We start from the raw sequence: 23,495 nt of genomic DNA, 5'->3' as shown, positions 1-23,495 counted from the left end.
TTTGAATTACGATTGTGGAAGAACAGTTTCCTAAGTATTTGTTACCATTGACCACTGTCTAAAAGACAAAGTATATTCATTAAAACTGAGGAAATATGGGTAAGATTGATGGAAACTTGGGTACCAAACTGGGAAGGAAGATGCTGTGTTGGGGAGGGATTCTGATCTCTACTACCTGTTTAGTTTCCATCTTCAGGAGAATTTAACTCTTTAATGTTCAGAAGTATAATTATCCTTATTTTTTAAAGAGATTTTCTCTTCAGTGCTGGGAACTGGACCCAGGACCTCATGCCTTCTAAGCAAATATTCGACCAACTGCACTGTTGGTCGAACCACCAGCCCTCTCCACTCTTTCCCCAGTGATGGGATAGAACTTAGAACTCTGCATGTGCTAGACAAACAGCTTGTCACAGCCACATCCCTAGCACCTGAATGCCATTGTTTGTTGTTTTTTTCTACTTTATTTGTTTGATTTCTAGTTTTGAGACTAGGTCTAGATGTCAAGCCCAAACTGGCCTCAAACTCACAACTCCCCTACCTCAGCCTCTGGAGTGCTGGGATGTGTATGAGCTACCTATGCTAGCTCAGTGAATAGATTCTTTTGGAATAAATCAAGTTAACTTGCATCCAAGTTGTACAAGCTTGCAATCCCACCAACAATGGAGGAGTGTTCCTCTTTCTCCACATCCCCGCCAGCATCTGCTGTCACCTGAATTTTTGATCTTAGCCATTCTGACTGGTGTGAGGTGGAATCTCAGGGTTGTTTTGATTTGCATTTCCCTGATGATTAAGGATGTTGAACATTTTTCAGGTGCTTCTCTGCCATTTGGTATTCTTCAGGTGAGAATTCTTTGTTCAATTCTGAGCCCATATCCCCTAAAGAAATAGAAGCAGTCATTAATAGTCTCCCAACCAAAAAAAGCCCAGGACCAGATGGGTTAAGTGCAGAGTTCTATCAGACCTTCAAAGAAGATCTAATCCCAGTTCTTCACAAACTATTCCACAAAATAGAAACAGAAGGTACTCTACCCAACTCATTCTATGAAGCCACAATTACTCTGATACCTAAACCACAAAAAGACCCAACAAAGATAGAAAACTTCAGACCAATATCCCTTATGAATATTGATGCAAAAATACTCAATAAAGTTCTTGCTAACCGAATCCAAGAACACATCAAAACAATCATCCATCCTGACCAAGTAGGTTTCATCCCAGGGATGCAGGGATGGTTCAATATACAGAAATCCATCAACGTAATCCAGTATATAAACAAACTCAAAGACAAAAACCACATGGTCATATCGTTAGATGCAGAAAAAGCATTTGACAAGATCCAACACCCATTCATGATAAAAGTCTTGGAAAGATCAGGAATTCAAGGCACATACCTAAACATGATAAAAGCAATCTACAGCAAACCAGTAGCCAACATCAAAGTAAATGGTGAGAAGCTTGAAGCAATCCCTCTAAAATCAGGGACTAGACAAGGCTGTCCACTTTCTCCATACCTATTCAACATAGTACTTGAAGTCCTAGCCAGAGCAATTCGACAACAAAAGGAGATCAAAGGGATACAAATTGGAAAAGATGAAGTCAAAATATCACTTTTTGCAGATGATATGATAGTATATATAAGTGACCCTAAAAATTCCACCAGAGAACTCCTAAGCCTGATAAACAGCTTCGGTGAAGTAGCTGGATATAAAATTAACTCAAACAAATCAATGGCCTTTCTCTACACAAAGAATAAACAGGCTGAGAAAGAAATTAGGGAAACAACAGCCTTCTCAATAGTCACAAATAACATAAAATATCTTGGCGTGACTCTAACTAAGGAAGTGAAAGATCTGTATAATAAGAACTTCAAGTCTCTGAAGAAAGAAATTCTAGAAGATCTCAGAAGATGGAAAGATCTTCCATGCTCATGGATTGGCAGGATCAACAATTTAAAAATGGCTATCTTACCAAAAGCAATCTACAGATTTAATGCAATCCCCATCAAAATTCCAAATCAATTCTTCAACGAATTAGAAAGTGCAATCTGCAAATTCATCTGGAATAACAAAAAACCTAGGATAGCAAAAACTCTTCTCAAGGATAAAAGAACCTCTGGTGGAATCACCATGCCAGACCTAAAGCTTTACTACAGAGCAATTGTGATAAAAACAGCATGGTACTGGTATAGTGACAGACAAATAGACCAATGGAATAGAATTGAAGACCCAGAAATGAACCCACACACCTACGGTCACTTGATCTTCGACAAGGGAGCTAAAAACATCCAGTGGAAGAAAGACAGCATTTTCAACAAATGGTGCTGGCACAACTGGTTGTTATCATGTAGAAGAATGCGAATCGATCCATTCCTATCTCCTTGTACTAAGGTCAAGTCTAAGTGGATCAAGGAACTTCACATAAAACCAGAGACACTGAAACTTATAGAGGAGAAAGTGGGGAAAAGCCTTGAAGATATGGGCACAGGGGAAAAATTCTTGAATAGAACAGCAATGGCTTGTGCTGTAAGATCGAGAATTGACAAGTGGGACCTCATGAAACTGCAAAGCTTCTGCAAGGCAAAAGACACCATCAATAAGACAAAAAAACCACCAACAGATTGGGAAAGGATCTTTACCTATCCTAAATCAGATAAGGGTCTAATATCCAATATATATAAGGAACTCAAGAAGGTGGACTCCAGAAAGTCAAATAACCCCATTAAAAAATGGGGCTCAGAATTGAACAAAGAATTCTCACCTGAAGAATACCAAATGGCAGAGAAGCACCTGAAAAAATGTTCAACATCCTTAATCATCAGGGAAATGCAAATCAAAACAACCCTGAGATTCCACCTCACACCAGTCAGAATGGCTAAGATAAAAAATTCAGGTGACAGCAGATTCTGGCGGGGATGTGGAGAAAGAGGAACACTCCTCCATTGTTGGTGGGATTGCAAGCTTGTACAGCCACTCTGGAAATCAGTCTGGCGGTTCCTCAGAAAATTGGACATAGTACTACCGGAGGATCCAGCAATACCTCTTCTGGGCATATATCCAGAAGATGTCCCAACCGGTAAGAAGGACACATGCTCCACTATGTTCATAGCAGCCCTATTTATAATAGCCAGAAGCTGGAAAGAACCCAGATGTCCCTCAACAGAGGAATGGATACAGAAATTATGGTACATTTACACAATGGAGTACTAATCAGCTATTAAAAAGAATGAATTTATGAAATTCCTAGCCAAATGGATGGACCTGGAGGGCATCATCTTGAGTGAGGTAACACAATCACAAAGGAACTCACACAATATGTATTCACTGATAAGTGGATATTAGCCCAAAACTTAGGATACCCAAGATATAAGATACAATTTGCTAAACGCATGAAACTCAAGAAGAATGAAGACCAAAATGTGGACACTGTGCCCCTTCTTAGAATTGGGAACAAAACACCCAGGGAAGGAGTTACAGAGACAAATTTCGGAGCTGTGATGAAAGGATGGACCATCTAGAGACTGCCGTATCCAGGGATCCATCCCATAATCAGCTTCTAAACGCTGACACCATTGCATACACTAGCAAGATTTTGCTGAAAGGACCAAAGATAGCTGTCTCTTGTGAGACTATGCAGGGGCCTAGCAAACACAGGAGTGGATGCTCACAGTCAGCTATTGGATGGATCACAGGGCTCCCAATGGAGAAGCTAGAGAAAGTACCCAAGGAGCTAAAGGGATCTGCAACCCTATAATTGGAACAACATGATGAACTAACCAGTACCCCGGAGCTCTTGTCTCTAGCTGCATATGTATCGAAAGATGGCCTAGTCGGCCATCAATGGAAAGAGAGGCCCATTGGACTTGCAAACTTTATATGCCCCAATATAGGGGAATGCCAGGGCCAAAAGAATGGGAATGGGAGGGTAGGGAAGTGGGGGGCGGTATGGGGGACTTTTGGGATAGCATTGGAAATGTAATTGAGGAAAATATGTAATAAAAAAAAAAACAGTGGAAAAAAAAAAGAAAAAAAAAAAAAAAGAGCAGGTTGGCCTTGAACTTGTACTTATTCTCTCCTACCTTCATCCTAGTGTCCCAACCAACAAACACACTCAGTACCAGGTGGTCAGTATAGGTACTGAAAGCACACACTCTTGTGATAGCCACTTGAATCAGTGCTTCCTGTTCCCATGCACAATGGAGAAGATTCTTTGTGCATATTATCCCTAATCTAAATTTTAAATAATATCATGGGTATCAGAGGTGATAATAAGTGAAGAGAATTTCCTGAATGTGTCCATTTCATGACTCTTCAGCAGTTTCAGTGACCTTACCCATCTTCCTCCACTGTGTTTCATTGAGGGAACTCCTCTGGAGACCAGTCTACAATTCCTGGAACCAAACTTCTGAGTTCATAGTACAGAATAGCCAGCACTCTTTCTCTAGTTTCTTTTTCCTGCTTTAATTTCAGAGTCCCATGTTTATGTAGCATAGCTGTGCTCACAACCTCCTATATGGATGGCTCTTGCCACATGCAGAATGGAGCCAACACATGCAGAGATAGTGTTTTGAGTAACAGAATTGGAAAATACCACTGTGCTTTTCCTAGGATGGCTTCTCTGTTTAAAAAATGCAACACATCTTTGTATAGACCCCCCCCACCCTCCCTTTCCTACTCAGTTAGGTCCTCCCTCTCTCAAAGTCCTCACACTGGCACTCTCTGCAGCCTGCTCTGTCAGCCTCCCCTGCTGCCCAATGCCTATGACATTTATGTGTGTTCTGTTCCTATTGTCTTGTTAAATCATGAGGTCCCAAAGGGAAAGGGACAGGCCTTATTGATTTTATCTTTTATTGCTGTGCCCAAGTCATGGTAGACACTTTTATTTTCTGTTGAATTGGATTAAACTGAAGCTAACAAGGCTGTCCCTAGGGATATGTGATCACAGCCTCATTAGTACTGTGTTAAGCCAATTAAGTTAGCCACTGCTGGTCAGGGAAAGGATTAACAACTGATAGAAAAAAAAAAAAAACTACATGAGAAAAGAAGTTTGGAGAGTGACAGAGTAAAGCTATGACCCAATGGTGAAACTTTTTATTTACAACTGATGGGAAAACATCAGCACTTTGCTAATGATTTTTGTTCCTATATATAAGCTCTATGTTTTCTCTCATGGTACAACGTTGCTTCTTCACTTTATTTTGTAACTGTTCTTTATGAAGTTGCTGATGGCAGACAGCATCCAATGCTATCAGATAGAAGGAGAGGCACATAACTGAAACACATAAAGGAAAACTGACTTGATAGGTGAGAAGGAGAAACAGGTTAGGTCCACTCTCCATGAGATGGTGCTTGCTCACTTCTGTGTCCCTCGAAGGCCATCTTCCTTTCCATGATGTATATGACTGGTGCTGTCCCGAATAAATGCAGAGTTGCCATGGAGCTCTTTTCCCTCTAAATCTCTTTAAGGAACCCATAGTCTATCAGCCAGGAGATGAGTCCAGTGTTCTTTAAGTGAGCACTGACTGCCCACTAAATCTATCTCAGAATTATTTCAAAGCTATGGAGAATGAGAGAAAAGCAACTGTGTGGTAAGCCAAAGTCCCTGTGGTCTTAATGTTTGATTGTTGAAGGTGCCCGTGTGACATTATATTCTCCATTCACAGAGTGAATCCTAGAGAGGCATAGACTGGCTCAGTTTTTGCTTTGCTTGTTTCTTGAGACAGTCTCATTGTATATTTCTGGATTACCTTAAATTGTAGTTCACCTCCTACTTCGGCCCCTCAATGTTGGGGTTATAGTTCAGAGCCCCTGAGCCTAGCTTAGGGCCCTGGCTCTGGATAAACAGACACAATTTTGTTACTGTTCCTATTTGTTTGTGTGTTGATTCTTTTTATGTTTTCTGGTTTTAACTCCTCATGAGGGAGAATGCAGTTGTACTTATCAGGTAGGAGCAGAGCACACAGGCAAAGCTTGATGTGCTATGGAAGCTTAATTATCCCTTCAGGGCCTCTGCACGCCCATGGATGTTCCCTCCCTATTCTCCCAACAGTGCTAAGGGATACGGTTTCATATCTAACTCCATGATGCAAGCCCTGGATCCTTTGGCTGCCACTCAGGGCCCTGTCCCTCTTGCTACCTGAGAATGACCCTTCATCCCTCTTCTTTACTGCCCATGCATGCACTCTCCAGGTCCATGTTAGCACTTACAAGTCACCAGTATATATATATATATATATGCTTTGTTTACAACTTTAAGGAGCATGGTGCATGTTTTCTCCCCTAACAAGGGGGTAACCTCCATAAATGGGAGAGCTTCCTCGTTCACCCTCACTTTCTCAGTGTGGAACCCAGCACAGGATCCACAGGGAACAGGGAACATTTGGTCATTACTTTATTAAATCATTCAATTTCACTTTTAGTGGGGTTACATATTTACATATGGTAATGGAGTAATAAATGTTGTTAAGGGATGCAGATGCTGATCCATGGGTAATTTCTCAGAACCATCATTATTCTGTTTGAGAGAGCTACTGTGAGGATACCCATAGATAACTCTGTATCCATGATGCCCTGACCATTTACAGATGCCATTGTTCATCTTAATAACAAGGAGGTAACAATGCTGCTGTGTTGTCATTAAGAGGCATCAATAGTCTGGTCTGTTTTTGCATTATCTTTATCAATTAAAGCAATCAACTTACTAGTAAAAGAAACTATCTTACAGACTAGAATTAAGACAAAGTTCAAAGCTTATAAATCCAGGAAGCCCTGGGATGTTTTATTTCTGGACTGGGCTCTGCTCTGAAAAGCTCCTTATTTCTCATCCATTTTCATTCAGAGTCTGGAAATAAGACTCTGAAGAAAACCTCTGTCCTTATTGTTCAAAAGCCAAGTGTTGTCTTGTTTCCCTAGCCAGTGTCTGTGTCAGCAAATGGTTTCCTTGCTATTCGGTTAACTAGTGGGAACATGGAAGAGTGAGATGTGGGGCCTGGCTCATCACTCTGTGCAAATAGAAGCAAGCTGACACAGTAGTCTGCAGACCTTAAAGTCTGCTTTTGAGTTTGATACAAAAATGCCACTTCCACGTTTCAAAATGTCTTCAGGATTAGAAAGTAATTGAAGGACACAACACGTTTCTGTGGCCTCCCTAGGAGGAAAGTGTATAGCTTTCTGAAAACTTGCGGTTGCTAAGAAACTAAACAAGCCTAGGAAAAGCATTTGCCAAAGATTATTGCTCCTCTGAAAAATGACAGTACAACTTTACGGACTGCTTGGAGAGGTACCATGTTGTCCCCTTTGCCCTGGGGAACCTTTCTGTATCTCTCACAAAGGGCACATGAGAGTGTTTCAGGTATAATGCAGCTGTCAAAGGCTGTTCAACTTACTTAAGGGTGAGGAGATTCTCACATCTTCTCTACATTTCAGTGTTTGTAAAAGTGCATGATTTTTGTGTATATGTGTGTGTAGGAGTATAGGCCATCTTTTAAGCATGAATTAATCTGTTAGCTTTGAAGTGAAAAGGACTGCTGATGAACTAGTAATTCAATTCCATCATCATTATTAGAAACCATGGTCTGGGAACAACCTCAGAGGGAGTACACAGTAGACTCTGTCTGTTTCCTGCTTATTCATGTAAAGGAATGAATGAGGTTAGGTAGAAACTATAGAGCCTTCTTTTCAGATGAGGTCTAACTCTTAGATGTTCACTCATGTGCTATATAGGAATTAGAATCTATAAAACTTGCATGATGCTATTCAGGAATGCCAACCCTCTTTGGGAACAGAGGAAGCATGAGATGTCAGCTTCCAGGAGACCCAGAAGGGGAGTTGATTTTTCACTATAAATGCTTGGACTATTACACAACCATTCAGTGTATATGGTGAGCAAGAGGAGGTGGGGAGAAGGGAGAAGGGAGAGAGAGGGGAGTGGGCTAGGTATCTATTGTATTAAACTAAGACCCATAGCAGGTAAATGAGCCCAAAGCACTCTTGAATTGCATTATGTGCTCTTGTAGCCTGATTTCCTGAGTTGTATTAGGGGTGCTGCAGAGGCTTCCTATCTACAGGTGAGGAGGAGGCAGGGGAGAAAGAGAATGACAGGTAAGAAACTGCTGATGTGGCAGAATTGTAGAGAAGGCTACACTGCTTTATCTCTCTCTCTCTCTCTCTCTCTCTCTCTCTCTCTCTCTCTCTCTCTCTCTCTCTCTCTCTGTGTGTGTGTGTGTGTGTGTGTGTGTGTGTGTGTGTGTGTGTTTGTGATTCCCAACCTGAATTCTATATTGTTTTTTTGATAAGTGATTAGGAAGAACTTGGAATTAACTACGTGCTCCATGATAAACAGGGATGGTGCCTTCTTATCTAATACCTGATTATTCATGCCCTCACAATGTCACGTCACTCTGTCTTGGATTAATATTGCTATCTTTTGGAAACTAGCCCTCATGCCTAGGGACACATGCTCTGTTGAATAGGAGCTGTCCTTGTGAACTGTCACTGAGCCACCTATTACTGGACAGATTTTAATGAAAGTTAAAAAGAAAGAAGCCATCATTCTCCTGGGATGGACAACAATGTAGACAGGAGAAGGATTTACAGCTTTGATGCCTGTGGAAGTTACTAATGCCTAGCCTGACAAAGGGAAAGTGGTACCTTACCTTAGTCACATGAAAAAGCCAAAGCAATAGAGTACATGGAAGACAGGAACATGCTGGTGGGCCAGTTGGAAACGGTGATGTTAGGGAGGAGGAATGCAGCTCTTGTGGTGGTGTTCACTAAGGTTTTGCTTGCTTTCTAGGTTCCAGGTGGCCCACCATGCAGGGGAGAGAGCTTTAGAAGAGGGGAAATGCATGTTTGCTGGATTGTGCTCACCATGGCACCATGAGAAATGTAGTTAGAGCTACCACAATCCCAGAATGTCAAGATTTGTAAATATAACACATACAAAGACAGACACACATTGCATGATCAAAGATGGCCATCCTTTGTCACTCTTATTTACTTTATATTTTTATTATCTAAGGAAAAGAAAATGAGAAAAGGCAAGTTATCATCGTGTGTCATATCTGGGAAGAGGTCTCGAAGTGAAAATGGTCTTCTTCCACAGACACTTCCATAGTTCTGCCACAGAAATGAGCTGAGTCCTTAAGTACCTCATCAACTTTGGAGAATAAGAAAGAAAGAGCAAAGAATAGGGAAAGGACCATTATGTGGGAGGTGCTATTTTGAAGAGTTTGGAAGAGATACTCCAGGGCACTGTGTAGCTGGGGTCTAAGGGATACCAAAGGTGGACAGGATGGGGAGGGGTGCAGCAAAGAGAGGGCAGGTCCAGAAGCTGAGTGATTTTCTGGCCTTGCATTCTGTTTTTAATGTTACAAGTGGTAATGATGACTTATCTTGAAGATGGGAAGTGAAGAATAGACCCCTGGAAAATGCATGGCAGAGGATGGAGTTGTGTAGAAGCCAAAAGCCCTCGTCCCAGGTGACATTAATGATCAGCATCTATGCCCCCATTACTAAAGTAATACTGTAACAACCACAGACCCAACTTGCCTTTGGCCACTTCTAACTACTGTGCCCCTCTTCTCAGAGTGACTTAGCCTTCTTAGTTAAATAGATCGGTGCACTTAAGATACTATTTTTTAAAGAATGCTGTATTGTTAATACAAAATGGAAAATAGGTTACCATAGGAAGATATTTTACTGTTCAGTTGGTATACAGCAGGTGATAAAGAGTGGAGAGAGATGCAAGGCACCACAGTACCCTCAGAACTGAAAAAAAAAATCTACTGAGGAAATCCTCTTTCTTGGCAACAGGACCCCAGAGTACAGTTAATGATGTGAGCTTATGAAGATACCAGTTTGTATTTTTCTTCACACCTACTGATCACCCAAGCTACCAGATCAGCCTCTCTGGAGCCAGGTCCACCACTAGGCCTAAATATGATTGTCAATCTCTTATATACTGTGTATAGTATTGTCAACTCAATATGTATGGGACCAATGCCTACCAAATAAGGACCTTCCACACTGACCTCTCAAATCCCAGTGAACAATGGTTTTCTTTCCTACCTGGTTTTGAATCTAGAGCCCAGACTGAGTAACCAAATCTAGAATGTGTTTCAGGAAGCTGGTTCTGTTATGTTGCCTGATGTTTTCTCTGGGCTTCTCATTTTTGTGGGCTTTAAGTTCCAGTGACTAGGTTTGGAGCCACAAGGGCATAGTAACATGATGATTTTGAAGGGAAGAACATAACACATGGGCTACTCAGAATGTGCTTGTAAACTGAGCCCAAGGTACCTCTGTTAGCTATCGTAAGCCATATACTGACCACTCTGCCACCAATGATGTTTGCATCTTTTATACTGGCTTCTAAATTTATGAATGGCTCTCTTAGCTCTGTGTGTATATGTGTGTGAAAATATGCTGTATATTCCATACAATGACTGTGGTCTCTTCTCTACCCTTTTGGCTCCCTCCCTTCTTATGTCTACCTTGGGAGTTATTCGGTTATCAGTAACGCAAAGTGCAAGATAAATCAAAATATTGAAAGGTTTTGCACTGTGTAGATAGAAGCTAAGGAGAAAATATTTACCAGAAAGTCTTTGTACACATAGGGCCATTTGCTGATCAATCACACACTGAAGAGATGAATTCTAGGGCAAAAACAAACTTGGATCCAGGCACTGATTTCTCGAGCAGATGAACTTATGTGTCTGGGTTTTCCAAGCTAAGAAGTAAGAAGGCAAGTTCCAAGACAAGGGAGGGTAGAACCTTCACTAGACACTTGCTCCAGCAGTGGGGTCATTAGTTTGTGTCTCAGTGATTGTTTCTATTGCTCTTAAGAGACTCCATGACCACAGCATCATATAAAGGAAAACATTTAATAGGGCTGGCTTGTGGTTCATAGGTTTTGCCCATTATCATCATGGCAGGAAGCATGATGGCATGCAGGCAGAGTGCTGGAGAAGAAGCTGGGAGTTCGATGACTGCATAGGCAGAGAACAGGAAAAGAATATGAGCCACTAGACTTTGCTTGAGCTTCTGAAACCCGAAAGCCCACCCTTAATGACACACTTCCTCGAACAATGCTATACAGCATACATACTCCAACAAGACCATACCTCCTAATAGGGCCACTCACTCTGGGCCTATGACAACCATTTTCTGTCAAACCATCACAACATGTCTCACCTCCCCTGTGCCTTCCAAGGCATGGTGGGGTTCTATCACTCATGAAGCCTATTGAAGAGAGGATGCTTTTTCTATCTGGGTTACACTGCAGGTGCTTCTCTGAGATCTCGGAGATTTGGCTGTGCAGGGACTCCATTTTATCCTCACCAACTCTCAGCCTCTGACTAAGACCCCTGAGGATGATATTTGATCCCTAACCCCTGGCCTCTTAACCCCACTCCCCCATGGAGATGTGTTGTAGAGGATAACACATTCTGTATTAGATATTTTCCTGTAAGGAGTTCTGCAGGAAGCCTCTGCCTCTGGCCTTTGGAAGTGTCACAGTGGGAGAGTCAAGGGGCTTATACGAACACTCAGCCATCAAGGTAACCACATTTCTTCCATGGTTCTAATTCTTTCTAGGACCTGCCTTACCCACATATACCCTCTGCCTTCCTGCTTCTTTCAGAACTGCCTGGGAATGACTTCTGCCTTTCTAAGAATTCTGAATTCAAGAATGTCACTTTCCCCTTTTCAGGACAAAGACATCTTGTTTGTTAAACAGCAGGATCTCGTGAACTTAGATTGAGAAGATTCACATTAAATTTCCCCATAGAAAAATTGATAGATCTTTTTCAATGTGCCACTTCTGAGAGCTAGTTACAAGTTGGAAGTCACTGCTCACTTGGAGAAACCTTTTCCCCAGCATTACAGCTGGCTGAACTCTTGCACTGCTCTATTTGCATCACTGTAGGGTCTTTCAGGACTGTTAGTCTACAGTACCTAAAAGTCACATGAAATATGTGTTTCCTTTCTGTCCTCAGGCTGGAGAGAGCCATCTACTCTCAGACGTGTGTTTAGTGCTGCCAAATTGCCTTGGCAGCTTGAGGAGATGAGTGTAGAAGCCATCACTGTATAAGAAAAAAATGACCCAGAAATGACTTATGTGAAGAAATCACAAGACTCATAAAAGGCATTCTGATATCTGCAGTCACACACATTTGTCTTTAAGATGATGGTATTTTCTGGAATGCTGAGCCAGCCTTCCCAGTGCATGGCCAATTTGCTTGGAATGGTCTTGGAGACACCCTCCTCCTTCTCATTTATCAAGGAGGTGTCCTTCAGCTACTAGAGAGCTTCCATGTGTGTATATTGGGTTCCTTCTTGAGTGGTAGGACTCACGTGCTGGGGAATCCTGAGGCAGCAGACACTGGTGCATTTGATATGATATGAATGATCACAAAGTAGAGTTGCCACAAGATAGGGGTGCAGGGTTCCTCTCCCAAACAAAGTAGCTTTTGAACACCTCAGGTGTCCACTGTGGAAATGCAACTCAGTGAATGGGTTTGGGGCTTGGAATGCATTAGAGTGAATTATTCCTGCTAAGCCCAGTGGCTTTCTCTCCCATCCTCTTGCCTCTTCATACTCCTGTGTTCAAGGTTAACATTTTTTCAATCTAAACCTATCATAGAACACTAAGTGAACTGAGTTTGGAGTCTCAAGGTTGAATGATTGAAAATGGAAAATGACTGCAACCACCCACACCCTTTCCCTTGCCTCCAAAACCTATCGGTCCCAACCCTACAGGCAGTTAAAGGTCATTGGCTATTTCTTCACTAACTTTCACATAGTGATTGATGCTGATGAGGAATGTAGCCCAATACCTAGTAAAATGAAGGATCTGGTATCCCAGAAACTCAGCATGTTGCCCTCAGTGGTTCCAGTCCACTGTAGAGCTGACCAGTGAATGTCTGTGCCCAGTAGAAGTAAAGGTAAGGAAGGCAGACCAGGACATGGGAATCTGTGGACTTCCATGCTTTGTCGCTTTCACTTATCAGTAGTAACATGGGTACACACTGGATCTGTCTCCATGGAGTCCTCAAGTCTCATGAATTCTTCTCATATCTGCCATGTTCCAGGCTCTGAAAGAGCACTGGGGACCTTCTGTGTAGGATGAAGAGGAACTCAAATGCTCTGAAGATGTAGAATGATTGACATGCCCCTGACAGGTTTTTCTCCTCATTCTTTTCTTGCATCAAATGTCATTTCTCTTTTTCTCAAAGATCACCTTTAATATTGTCCTTTTCTGGGTTTCAGAAAGGTTTTTAACACCTTTAGCTGATAGATCATTTTACTTGTAAGGGGAAAACATTTTTTTTTCATGATTAAAAGAAAGTATGGAGGAAAGAGGAAGATTATGGAATAAATAATCCATAGATGATTATTTGTTAGGGAGAGGTGTGTGTGTGTGTTGGGGGTGAAATAAATGAAGATGGCAAAAGCAGACAGAACCCAGGCAAGCTGAGGGCACTGCAATAGACCAGTAAGCAGCAAAAAGCTGAATTCCAGGAACATATTCTCAGTAGTGCAGAATACAATGATCTAAGTTGATACTTAAAGATCCTCATTTTGCTCACTCATTCTTGAGGATTAAAAATGGAGGTCATAGTACAAGACAGCTACATCAGGGTCCCTTCAGCAAAATCTTGCTGGCATATACAATAGTGTCTGGGTTTGGTGGCTGATTATGGGATGGAACCCCTGGTGGGCAGTCTCTGGATGGTCCATCCTTTTGTCTTAGCTCCAAACTTTGTCTCTGTAACTCCTTCCATAGGTGTTTTGTTCCCTATTATAAGGAGTAATGAAGTATCCACATGTTGGTCTTCCCTCTTCTTGATTTTCTTGTGTTTTGCAAATTGTATTTTGGGTATCCTAAGTTTCTGGGCTAATATCTACTTATCAGTGAGTACGTATCTAATGACTTCTTTTCAGATCCTCCAGATACATCTATTTGCCCAAGAATTTCATAAATTCATTGTTTTTAATAGCTGAGTAGTACTCCATTGTGTAAATGTAACACATTTTCTTTATCCATGCCTCTGTTGAGGGACATCTGGGTTCTTTCCAGCTTCTGGCTATTTTAAATAAAGCTGCTATGAACATAGTGGAGCATGTGTCCTTATTACCAGTTGGAACATCTTCTGGGTATATGCCAGTGCCTGGTAAACATAGAAGTGGATGCTTATAGTCAGCTATTGGATGGAGAACAGGGCCCCCAATGGAGGAGCTAGAGAAAGTACCCAAGAAACTGAAGACGTCTGCAACCCTATAGGTGGAACAACAATATGAACTAACCAGTACCCCCAGAGCTCATTTCTCTAGCTGCATATGTATCAGAAGATGGCCTAGTCGGCCATCACTGGGAAGAGGTACCCCTTGGTATTGCAAACTTTATATGCCCCAGTACAGGGGAACATCAGGGCCAAGAAGTGGGAATGGGTAGGTAGGGGAGCAGGGCGGAAGGAGGTTATAGAGAACATTCGGGATAGCATTTGAAATATAAATAAAGAAAATATCTAATAAAAAAGAATAAAACATGGAGGCCATCAATTGTTCATTAATATGTGTTCAACTTTTGAATTCTCCACAAAATGTTAAATGCTGCATCTAGAAAAAAAGCATGTGCTTAGGTGGGGACCAGCATCTAGACTCCTCATGTCTGTACCCTTTATGTTCCCCCATCTTCCCTCTGCCTCTCACTGGTCACCTTTAGCCTGACAGAGACAATGCTTTCCATGTCTGTGGCTTCTTTTTAAAATGTACTTTTATTACATTCAGTGTGTGTGTGTGTGTGTGTGTGTGTGTGTGTGTATGTATGTATGTATGTATGTATGTATGTGTCTGTTCTGGTGGCATATTTATGATAGAAGTCAATTCATAGGAATTCGTTCTTTTCTTCTGCCACGTAGTTTTTGAGATACAAACTCAGATAATCAGGCTTAGTAACAATTATGTTTACCATTTGAGCCATCTTGTTGGCACCAGATCTGGGGCTTCTCAGTCAGCGGGACAGTGTGAAGAGCCATAGGGATGGGAGTGAAGCAAAATATCTGGCAAGGCCCACAGGGCTCTGCCTTCTTTTGTTGTCTATGAATTGCTGTTTCCCCTCCAGAGACACCTTGCAGTCAGACACAGGATTCCCCAGGTCTTAGCAGAGATGTATGACATTGTTTTAGTATCCTATATCCTCAAACACATGGGAAATTAGGGGTCTGGGGATTGTGGATACACAAGGCTCTGAGATTCTGAAGCCTTCCTTCACCCCATTTATAGCTTCAACCCACTCCCCTCGGGCTTCCCTTCTCCCCTTATAACTGGCCTGTTCCACTCTTATTCATGTGTGCAAGTGAACACATTTACAGTTCTTGCAGTCATGTTTACACATATTCACATTGGGCTGATGCAACCATGTGCACCCACATGTAATCTTGCATATCTGTGCTCATGCTGGATTTATGCACTCTTGTGTAGGACACACTCCTGTGTACATATATGTAGTCTTGTTTGTGTGACATATCCATGCATACTATACACTTGTATACATATATGGGCATGGTGGATGTGTTATGTGCATACTCATGACACATCTGTACACTCATGAACATTCTTAAGTATTCACACACACACACCCCTAGCTTCACCTTGTGGAAATATTTCAAGTGAAGCACAACTTCTCTCTATCTCTTGGGAAGTGACTACCAAAGCTCTGGTCCTGTGTTCACTTTCACTATGAAAGATGTGACAAGTCCTGGCTTAATTTCAGCACTGAAGACAAGGCTGGCTCAAAAGTTTGTATTTTCTGAGTGCTGAGTAGGAGGGAGGGATGTGTGCTGAAATGGCCTTCAGTAGTGCCAGTCACAGCTCAGTATGATATTCAGACTGGGCTATTTGGACATAGTCTGGTGTCTATGTCTGCTATCATTTATGTATCAGTATATCATCTATCTTTCATTTATCTATTTATGATCTATCTATTTATCAGTCTATTAATTATCATTATCATCATCTGTCTGCATATCTTACATCAATCATCTGACATCTATTATCCTATACCCATATATCATAAATATTTTTCCTCCCATTTATGTCTGTCTGTCTATCTATCTATCTATCTATCTATCTATCTATCTATCAGTTATTGGTCTATCTTTTATTTATCTATCATGTATCATGTATTATCATCTATCTATCATCTCTCTGTCATCTATCTCTACCACCCATCATTTATCTATGGTACCTTTCTTTCATCTCTTTATACTGTATTTATCTGTATCTAGCTATTACCATCACTATCATAAATGTATTAATCTATATCTATCAATTAATAATCAACCTTCCTGCATCTATTGTCTATCTCTCTCTGTTTGTCATCTTACATAACCATCAGCTTGGGGAGATGGGTTAGCTAATAGGCATGGGGATGTTTCTAGACAGGAGGGATAACTTGTCATGCCCTAAAGCACTGTAGCATAACTTTTGTTGACAACAATTAATTGAATTTCAGAATAGCTAGGAGAGGATTTTAAACATTTCCAATCTAAAGAGATGGGAAATGCCTGCAGTGACAGATGGATGTGCCACTGTCCTTCTCATCTGATCATGGTACATTGTCAACACTAACTGAAATACCACATTGTATCTCTAATTTATTACTGCTAAATGTGGTGGTTTGAATATTCTTGACCCATGGGAAATGGCGCTATTAGAAGGTGTGCCCTTTTTGGAGAAGATGTATCCTTGTTAGAAGTGTGTCACTGTAGAGGTGGGTCTTTGAAGTCTTATATATATGTGCCAAAATGATCCAGAGCCTCCTCTTGTTTGCCTGGGTAACAGTCTTCTGACTGCCTTCAAATCGGGATATAGAGCTATCAGCTCCTTCTGCAGCACCATGTCTGCCTGGATGCTGCCATGCTTCTCATCATGATGATAACTGACTAAACCTCTGAAACTGTAAGCCATCCCCCATTAAATGTTGTTCTTTGAGTTCTTTGAGTCATGTTCTTTGAGTCATGGTGTCTCTTCACAGCAATGGAAACTCTAACTAAGATACTAAGTATGTACCAATGATAAAAGTTGGGGCTGGAAAGATGGCTCAATGGTCAAAAATACTCTTGCAGAGGGGCTGGAGTTTGGTTTCTAGCACCATGTCAGTTGGCTTCCTCTGTAAATTACTGCCTGCAACTCTAGATCAGTGTTTCTTAATGTGTAGGAGTTGAATGATCCTATTATACTGGTAGGATATTAGATATTCTGCATATCAGATATTTACATTATAATTCATAACAGTAGCAGAATTATAGTTATGAAGTAGCAACAAAAATAATTTTATGGTTTAGAGAAACTACAACATGAATAGCTGTATTAAAGGGCTATAGCATTAAGAAGGTTGAGAACCACTGGTCTAGATCCAGGAGACTCTGATGCCCTCTTCTGGACTTTTCAGAAACCTGTACATGCCTGGCAGAACTAACACACACAAACATGTACACACACATGCATATACATGTAAATGAAATAAATCTTTTACAAATTAATTACCTAATTTGAAGTAGAATTACAAACCTATTGGGCTGCCTCCACAGATTCTGCAGATGGTTACTGGAGCTATAGGAAGGGGTGAGCTGCTCTGTGCATCCCCTGTTGGGCAGTGAGAATGGTGAACCCCACAGTCACATCAGCACCATCCTGTTTGGGATTCCAATTTAATGCTTAAGTCATTTCAGAATTTTTTCCACAATTAGATGAACCAACCGTTTTTTTAAAAGTCCATAAATAATCATTTTTCCAGGAACCCCCATTTAGAAGTAGTTTGTGTTAGATCAAACATATCTGGAAATAGCTCTTTCACCTCAGAAGACTCTTCCCATAGCAGTAGGTAAAGTTAAATAAATGTCAATAAATGAAGTGTTTCCACAGTTGAATGCTGAGGAATGAGGGTTTTAGAGCAGTGAATGTTGAAGCAAGAAGAGACTATTTTTCTCTATCATATTCTATTTGAAAAGCAACATCCTCTGGCTTCCATTGTTCCACTTAAACTTGCCCTTTACGTATTAACAGTGCATCACATATCTACAACTTTGTCATTCTCCAATACTTGTCTTCATTATGAAGCCTAATTACTTTAAATGTCCTATATATTTCTGCCCATGAAAAGCTAGATATTTTTCTAGGCTCATAATGGAAGAAAACTTAGAAAATAAGATTAGTCACTCTGGTATATCTAATTTACATTATCTCAAATATAGTGATAATAAGTCAATGAAAACTTGGTTTGCTGTGTATTTGAAGTAGGAATCACACATGGCTTTTAAATTAAACTGATTTGTGAGCCAGGATAAGACAAAACCAAAGCTGAAGTCAATAAATTAGAAGGCAGGCCATATTTCTTTTCCACCCCATCTTGATCCATTACTGAGACAATTGGCTTCAGCTCTGCTTGAGGGTCGCCCCTTTTGACCTGCAGTCAGATAGAAGGCTGGCCACAGTTAATAAATTTAATGCTACAATCTCAGAATTGTTCCAGTATCTATTGAGGCCATATCGACTAAGCCCTGTAAAGAGTTCACAATACTAGTGAAGTCTTGTGTGGTTCCCTGAACATCTTGGAAAGAAGTAGTGACAGCATCGAAGTGCAGCCTTCTGGGAAAGACTGACTCCACAGGAAGATGGCCAGTTCTGGGAAAAGTCTTCAGTCAGGACTGGAAGGGGTTCCTGAACACGTGCCTAAAAGGTGTCTGTGGAAAACTGTGCCCACCAAAGCCTCCCACTAGTGAGGGTAGACAGTCTGAGGATGGCATCTTCACAGCTTTCTTTTTAATTTCATATAATTAGAATAGTACAATTACTAGAAACTAGAAGAGATATTTACAATAGTTCCACTGAAAAATACTTGAGTATTTTCTGCTCTGTAGATGTAACTATTACTGATTAGTACTTGGAACCTAAGATGCAGGTGGTTCTGAGTCATATTTCATTCTTTGTTATACTTATACACAAGTCTATACTAAGTACCACGATCCTTATTTGTGGTTCAACTTGTATGCTGTCAAATACTTCTAATAGTAGCTTCCTCAAGCATGGCCTTACTGTTGGATGCCATCTCTGGCAGCATTGCCTCATAATTTGGACAGACACAATGCTGCCACAAATGAGACTGATGAGTCACGAGGTCAAAACTGACAAATGTAAATTGGATATTCTATCGTATACTATATATCTTGAAATGCATAAGCATTGCATATGCCAGAATCCAGCTAACTACCATGTCTGACATCATCTGGTTATAATTCCTGATGATGATATTTGAAATCTGTGTCAGCAATATTCAAAAGAATAATATGTTCTGCATTTTGTGTTAATGCTGCTCACTGTCTACACATGAGGCCACCAGCACTCATGTTCCTTGTAATTGGCCTTATCTGTCCCATGGACCTTATTTCTGGGAGCTGTCACCATCTTCTGGATCATGATGACCAGTTATTCTCTGTGTCTCTGTGACTTCTAGTCTGTAACTTCTCAAGTATAAGTAGGGTATGTAGTGTATCCTTCTATCCCTAATCAAAGTGGCCCTCGTGATTTATCCATGGTGTTGTGAGTAGCAGGAGGTCCCTCTGTTGGCGTTCTGGGTACACACCACACTTCACTTGTTTGCACTAATCTGCTGTCTTTCACTTGGTTCTATATCATGCATATGACATCCAACACTGGAAATGCATACATCACTCTGATATTGATTCCACTGCTTTTGTCTATTTGGCCAGTAGGGATACTGGGGCACATAATAGTTCTTTAAGAAAAACTCTGAAGAGTTTCCATGTCATTTTCCACAGTGTTTGTACTAACTTATATTCCTCCAAATAGTATACAAGGCTTCCCTTATTTCTGCACCATCACTGACCAATACCACTTTTCTTCTTATTACAACAGTGCTACGACACCATTAAATATCTTTTTGTGGTTCTTTAAATATATTTTATTAGTTATAATAATTGATTCAACCACCCACTCACTGTTCTACTCCTAATTTCATGCCCAGTTGTATTACCTATACATTAATGGGTTTGGAGACATGCATGGGTACATGCTTGACCGACCAGGGGACAAACTCTCTCTCCACTAAAGCCTGTCAACTGTCCTTAAGTCCAAAGTTAGGGGTAAGACCTCATGAACTTTTCATCCCTCTGTGCTGGAATGTTCACTGGCGTCATCCATGCAGACCATGAGTTCATGAGTGTGCTGTCCTATCAGGACCAGGAGACACTGTTTTGTTCCTGTACTCCCTGATATCTAGATCTTAAGGTGTTTCCACCCTCTCCTCCACCATTGTCCCTAACCTTTGAGGCAGTTGATATAGATGTCCCATTTGTCACTAAGTATAGTATTGAAACTTGTTCTGTAGACTCTGATCATTTGTGAGTTTCTTCATCACCTACTTTCCACTACACAGAGAGACTGCTCTGATGAGGTCTGAGAGCAATGATGTCCAAATAAAGACACAATGTAGGGGGCACTTTGACACTGTGCTCACTTTGCAAAGTAATTGCATTTGATTCACCTCCAGGGCCTGGGACATCTTCTTTTGTTTGTTCCTTGCTAGAGTTTCAGTACCAGGTATGTGTTTATTCCAGTGAAGTCATTCTGAAATCCAAGCAGAGGTTAGTCAACTCCATAACATTTGTGCTACTCTTGCACCCATGGAATCTCCAGTGGCATGTCTTATCTTTCCATTGCTTGTAGTTCAGTGTTGACAGCTGCCAAACACTGTTAAAAAAAACTTCCCAATAATTATACACCTGATTTCTCTGTGTCCTTTAACAAATGTCTGTGGTATCTTAAGCAATATGTCTCACTTTGTAGCTCTAGCAGACTTGGAACTCCCTGTGTAGACCAGGCTGGCATGGAACTCACAGAAATCTATCAACCAGCTCTGTCTCCCAAGTGCTAGGACCAAAGTTGTGTGTTACCATACCGATCATTACCAACACGTTGTTTGTTACCCAGAGTAAGTAACAGCACTGGCCTGTATTGTTTGGGGGCTCTCCAGAACACCCCAGCCAACTAGAGGAGAAGTAACCCACACTAACTCTGGGCTTTTTATTTAACAACCTGGATTCTGACAGAAGCATAATCCCCTGTGAGAGTAATGCTAAGCTAAATTATTGCATATGAAAAATGAAAAATGGGGTGTGTGTGTGTGTGTGTATGTATGTATGTATGTATGTAACTTATAAAATAGTAGGCTTCCATGTGGTTTTATCAAACACCCTTAACTTTAGTTAGTTCTCCTCCACCCTTTCCTCCTCCCTACACAGCCATCCATGTCCCCATCTAAACCTCCGGCTCCATTATCCCCCTTTCTTCATATCACCTGTTTTCTATGATTCTTCTCTCCTTAAGATCTTTCTTCCCAGCCGGGTGTGGTGGGGCACGCCTTTAATCCCAGCACTCAGGAGGCAGAGGCAGGCGGATTTCTGAGTTCGAGGCCAGCCTGGTCTACAAAGTGAGTGCCAGGACAGCCAGGGCTACACAGAGAAACCCTGTCTCGAAACCCCCCCCCCAAAAAAGATCTTTCTTCCCACTTCCCTTCAGTGATGATCTTTTTTATTAATTTATTTTTTATTAGATATTTTCTTTATATAGTTTCCTGACTCTGCTGGATACTGGACTCCAAGTTGAGCAGACAAAGTTAGAGATCTGATGCCTAGTCCCATCTTTCTGGATGTGGGTTACCTCCATAAGTATGTTTTTTGGTTTCACCATTTACCTGAACATTTCATGATTTCCTTACTTTATGGCATCATATATAGCCACCACATTTCACTCTCCATTCGGCAGTAAACAGATATTGAGGCTGTTTGCATATCCTGGCTATTGTGAACAGAGAAGTGATTGATATGACTGGGCATGTATCTCCGTAGTAGGATACAGTCTCTTGGATGGATAGATAGATGCCCAGGCATGGCCATCTTACCCTCAAGTCTGTCCCCACATACTTTTAAATCTGACATTGGTTTGTTCTAGCTTTGAGCCTTCTGTGTTTATTGTATCTGGGTCTCATGTGTTTTCTCCCTTTTGGTATATTGCCTCTTCTCACTATAAATGTTTTTCTCTTCTATACTGAAAATGTGGGGTTTGAAACCTCATTTATCTATTTTGTCTGTGCTTTGGGGATTTCAAGTCCCCACTTCTTTTTAATACTTAAAGGAAAAGCAGAAGCTCTCATGGTCAAATCAGCCTGTGGTTTGATGGCAATGTAGAAGGTGGCAGGCAGATATACTATCCCCAATTCCACCCTTGAAACAGCATGTTAGAAATTAGCATCTCAGATTAAGAGGGCCAAAGAACATTGTAGCAGACTGTCCCATTCCCTTGCTGCTACTCCATTCTAATCATTATCAGTTTGGTTCCTTTACATTCATTTTTATTAAGGTTTATTTACCAATTGTCATTTTCTTCCATTATCTCCTTGAGATTGGGACTTTGTATATTTTATTTATTTCTTCACATCTGATTCCTAGAGTGTGACATAGTATATGTTCAATGTAAATGCTCAAAATGAGTAATGAAAATCTAGAAATTCAAGTAAAGATAGGTAGATGGGCAGTAAACTGTGGTTAGGGAGCAGATATATAATAATTGGTTTTAAGACAAAATTGGTAGATTTATATAATCTGTTAACTATAGTTCAGATGTTGAAATAAAGTCTAATCACCAGGGATTATGGGATAATGTCTATAAATTATACTGGTCTTTGGAGACAGTCATACTGGCAATGGGACAGAATTATGTGTGGTTTCAACACATTTTATCTTAAAAGCTCATATTTCATATCTATCGATTTTTTTCCAAAATATGCATTACAGAAGTCCAGTTGTTCTTGGCGTGTGGTATAAAGACAGCTTTTTGGACAAATAAACTGGAAATTCCATGTACTTTGCATCCTCTTAAATAGGCACTGGTTTGCATACTAATTCTTATGAAGCTGAGATTTTCCTTCAAAACGGAAAAGCACTTAGCTCATTAACCCAAGAATTTTGCCTGTTGGGTTGGCTCAGAATTAATGACTTTTTGACATCTTCAGACAGTGTACCACTGAGCAGTTGTGAGTTGATTTATCATGAGACTTGAGAAACACTAATTCCAATATCTCCTGTGAGATGTCTCTGTTCCGTCAGAAGGAAAGAAAGCACACTTATTTCTTCCCTCATGTTTTATTTGCTATTGACTTTATGGATCCACACAGATGGCTGTCATATCTTTCCCAGAGACTCATGCATTTACTCATGTTCCCTCAACATCTACCTGGGTAGTATTACTTCCTGTAACAGTTGACCTGTGGGATAGGTCAGATGGTAGGCAGAGAAGAATTCTATGTCCTCAGTGTGATGCTTGCCTCACATGCTACCTTACCTCCAACTTGCCTCATGGACTTGTCAAACTATCCCAGACAATGCCCTATCACTGGTTCCAATAACCAGGCTTCCTGCTTTT

At 40.9% G+C, this 23,495-nt stretch overlaps 1 protein-coding gene across 1 annotated transcript in view; it reads left to right on the top strand.

The window, feature by feature from the left end:
- Csmd1 (CUB and Sushi multiple domains 1) overlaps window positions 1-23,495 on the top strand; it is a 1,626,901-nt gene that overhangs the window by 1,137,418 nt on the left and 465,988 nt on the right. The window lies entirely within an intron of this gene.

Source organism: Mus caroli, unplaced genomic scaffold, assembly GCF_978045245.1.
Source record: "Mus caroli unplaced genomic scaffold, Mus_caroli_1 scaffold_10, whole genome shotgun sequence".
Classification (NCBI taxonomy): domain Eukaryota; kingdom Metazoa; phylum Chordata; class Mammalia; order Rodentia; family Muridae; genus Mus; species Mus caroli.
Note: the sequence above shows the minus strand (reverse complement) of the source record. Positions and strands in the feature narration are given on the sequence as shown.